Genomic DNA, 4,344 nt, shown 5'->3' with positions numbered 1-4,344 from the left:
CTTATCTATACTGAAGATGAGTTGCAGGTCTGGTCTCAGAACTCTAGAAGAGGTGTAGAAAAATCAACACCAAGCCAGGTCTCTGAATAAAGAGCCAAATGGTCTGGGCCCAGCATAGGATGGTGGAAAGGGAGCCAGGGAAAGCAAATGAGACACAGTCTGAGGGAGGTAATAGCACTGTCTGACTTAACTCCTGCAGACAGGAGTTCTGTTTGCTCAGATTTCACTGCTTAAGTAGAGAGGGTTTCTTAAAGGTGCCTAACCAATTGTTTTTATTTTCTGAGAAAACACACACCCAAATTTAAAAGAAAAAAATAATCAAGGAGCTGTGTGCTGTGTGTATAGCTTTCTAGATGCTTCACAGAGAACATGGCATTCTGGGACAACTAATTGAGTATCTGAGCTCCTTATATCAAAAGAGGAGGCCCCCTGGCAATGTACTCCCATGAGGATCCCCTGGGGCTGACCACAATGGTTTTCATTTAGGCCTGGTTGGGGCGCCCAAGCTGAAGGCTTGGAGACTGCTTCTGAACCAATTTTGTCATGTGATACTTGGGGTGCCAGATTTGAAGAAAACAAGTAACACTCTGGAAATCCAGAAAAGTTTGGCTCGAACATTTGCACTCAATCAAAAATAACAAAGAGGAAAAGAGTGTGTGTTTGGGCTTAAAAATAGGAGAAAGTGCTTTTATTTATCATTAAAAGTGTCAAACCTGAGCCACAGCTGTTGCTAATTCCAACCAAGAGTGAATTGGGAGGTGGGTGCGTAGGTTGGGATGGTGCAATTTGCTGCTTCACGTAGCTTTTGTTTTCAACACCCAGATTAAGGACCCAGGAAGGGCAGCACAGCCACTGGCTATCTAGGGCAGACACTGGATTCCACCCTCAGTTTAGTAACTTAAACCCCCCTGGGTGTCCAACCCCAACTCTCAACCCACACTGAGAACAGGCTGTCCCCAGGCTTCGTCTCCTAAATGCGAGAGGAAAGAGAAGGCGAAGAGGAATTTGTTCTGCCCTTTAAAACTCCAGCTGAGCCCAGCTTGAAAAAGGCAAATGAAGAGATTCCCACATCCCTGCTCTCGACCTCTTCCGCAATTCAATCTCTGAGATTCGAAGGGTTTAACATCAGTGTGTCTCCACCCTGTTTGGAGAGCAGTGTCATGGAAATCTCTAAACAAAAGGGTATTTCAGTTTTACTCCAACATGCAGGGAATTCCTGCCAACCCTTATCATCTGTGCCCCACCCCTGGCCCTTAGGTGACAATTCTCCTTCTGGTTAGCAGATTTTGTGATTAAACTCTATTTAGACATGAAGTGGAGTGGTTTTAGAGTATAGGCTGGGGAATCAGATTGCCTAGGGTCAAATCTTAGCTCTGCTGTTCAAAAATTGTGTAACCTCACTCCAGTTAACTGCTCCATGAGTCTGTTCTTTCATCTACAAAATAGAAATAAAAGATAGCTAACATTTACTGATCACATACTCTATGAAATGTGTTTAAAGCACTATATGTTTTCAATTCATTTCTTTCTCTTAGTATTCCTATGAAACAGGTACTCTGATATTCGTTGCTCTATTTTCGGAGGATAATAGGGCACAGAGTGAGGAAACGTGCCCCATGTGGCAGACTCAGGCACAGGCCCAGTGGGGCAAGGTCGTGAGCCTTGCAAGCTTAGCCCTAGGGAGTAGGTGCCTAGCCACGTGCTGTACTACTTCTCCTTGTTTGATAGACAAGGACAGTACATAACTTAGATTTGTGGCGTTGCTCAAATGAGCTCTACATTTAAAAGGTCTCCGCATGGTAAGCACTTAGCAAATGTTAGCTATCGTTAATAGGGAGGGTGATGACAACATGACAGTTATGGGAATGGTGCTGATGGTGGCAATGATGAAGTATGAGAAAATATACATCTACCCTTCTCAAGTATGTATCACCTTCTTGAGGGCAGGAATCCAGGACAGCAGAGTTCTTCATCCTCTTGTGCTGATGTAAATACAAGGAAGCTCCCAATCTGTTTAAAGATAAAACCCTCTTTAGGGTCATGAGGTCCCTGGGTGACAGTGTGAAAGGGCGACAGTGTAAAAGGGAACAGAAAAGGAAGGAAGTGGGGAAGCAAGAACTTCTCAACCTTCGTTCCTCAAACATGACCTACCCTATTGGTGCTGCACCAGGTGATTCCCAAAATAAATTTGCTGGGGGTACATGATTCTAGAAATGTTACCAACAAGGATGAAAGAAACCAGGATTAAAGAGTCTAAGAACACTGCCAGGATTACTGCAAACAATTTCTGAGCCAGGTTTTAATTCAGGCCCGTGACATGATGCTATTGGGGTGGTGCTTTGTAATTGTGGAGAAGAACTGAAATGTACCACATAGAACCCCCAAGGTAGGGAATTCTTAGGTCTCTGCAGAATTCTATCATGTGACAAACAATTATTGAGCATCTCGTGGATGCAAGCGTTGGCCACTCTGATTGGCTGTGCAGAGTAGGTGTTCAGAAGACATCTATGTGGTAGGCTGAATGCAGAGCTCCCGCGCTGTTACAGCGGGAGGCAGCTGTCTGGGAAGACATTAAATGAGGACAGGAACTCATGATTCCAAACAGTTGAGAATATGTTGTTTTGAATACCTTTCAACTCCTCTTTAGTTCTCAGTAGGTAAAAATAGGTTAGCTGCAAGAAACCTTAAGTGCTGATAAGTTCTGTCTCACTAGAAAAAGATAGGCAAGTTTGTTGGTAAGAGAAATGCTGAAATATTTTTCTTTAAAGTTTCAACTTATAATTGCACTTTATAAGATGGGCCCACCATAAGACCCTTTAAAAATACATCTTCATGTTTAAATAATACAAAGTAAGAGAAAAAAAAAATTATCACAAAAATGTAGGAACTGAGGACTGTCCCTATCAGTCTTCTGAGAGTCATTGCCTGTTTAGAGACTGTAGCTCAACATAGGTTGAGAAAATTGTTTTTGAAGCAAAGCTGTCACATTTCTAAGAGAAGGAAACTCAAGGTGGACATTTTATAGAAGTAAAGGACCTCGGGATCACAGGTTAGTCTGAGAATACAGTGACAATATAAAATAGAAGAAAATCTACACTCTGAGTCAGAGATTGTTCAGCACCCTATTTATCTAATTCATTTGCCCAATTTATTTATCTTTGTATTGATTTCTAGCTATGGAATTCAAACCTTTTTTTCAGGCATACCCCCCCACACACACACTGTCCCCTGCTTCCTGAGGATTTTTCCTGAACCTTCTTATCCTCCCATCATGTACCTTGGACTCTCTGAAATGATTAACGGTGCTTTGTGTGAAGTACCTAGTTCCTCAGTGAATGTCCATTAGACTGGATTGAACTAGTTAATAAATATTGAATCTAATTTCACTGCATCCTTCACTTTCTCAGCCAAGGTTGTCTCCAGGTCTGCCTCATAATGTATCTAATTACTGTCCCTTTATCCTATACTTTGAAGACCAAGTTTAAGATAACTGTCCCAGTGCCATCAGCAAGTCAATGTCATATCAGAAAAAAGAAAGGTGGGGCAAGTTGGGGCAATTTTTTAGATTCAAGGATAGTTTAGAGACAGAACAAACAAATATAATGAATGGAACTTGACTGGATCTTAGTTTGAAGAAAGTAACAGTGAAAGACATTTTTGATACAAATAGGGAAAACTGAATATAAATAAGAACAATATTAGATGACATTTGATAAATTACAGTAATTTTTAAAGAGAGATAAAAATTATCTTTTGTCATTAAGAAAGAAAACCTCCTTACTTTTAAAGATACATATTAAGGTATTTAGGGAACATGCTATGATGTCTGATATTCCTTTAAAAATAATTCAAATTAAAAAAATGAAACAAATTTGGCAAAAAATTAACTATTAAAATCTAGATGATGGGTACGGAAAATCAGTAAACATTCATTTGTCTGTATATTCAAAATTTGTTTATAGTAAAAAGCTTGGAAAATAATTAAGATCACAATGGATCATAGATTTAAAGGTAAAACATAAAACCATAAAACTTTTAGAAGATAACATAGGAGAAAATTGTCAGGATACAAGGCATAGTGAAGAATTCTTAGTTATGACACAAATAGCACACTCCATAAAAGAAAAAATTGATGATTTGGACTGCATCAAAATTTTTATGAAGGTTTGCTCTGCAGAAGACAGTATTAAAAAAGTGAAAAGACAGGCTACTGATTGGGAGAAAATATTTGTGAACTACATATCTGGACAAAGGATAGTACTCAGGATATACAATGTCCTCTTAAAACTCTACAGGGAAAAAACAATCCAATTAGAAAATGATAAAAAGCACTGACAAGGACAT

Source organism: Tamandua tetradactyla, chromosome 6, assembly GCF_023851605.1.
Source record: "Tamandua tetradactyla isolate mTamTet1 chromosome 6, mTamTet1.pri, whole genome shotgun sequence".
Taxonomy (NCBI): Eukaryota; Metazoa; Chordata; class Mammalia; order Pilosa; family Myrmecophagidae; genus Tamandua; species Tamandua tetradactyla.
The sequence above is the reverse complement of the archived record's forward strand: the minus strand, read 5'-3'. Positions refer to the sequence as shown.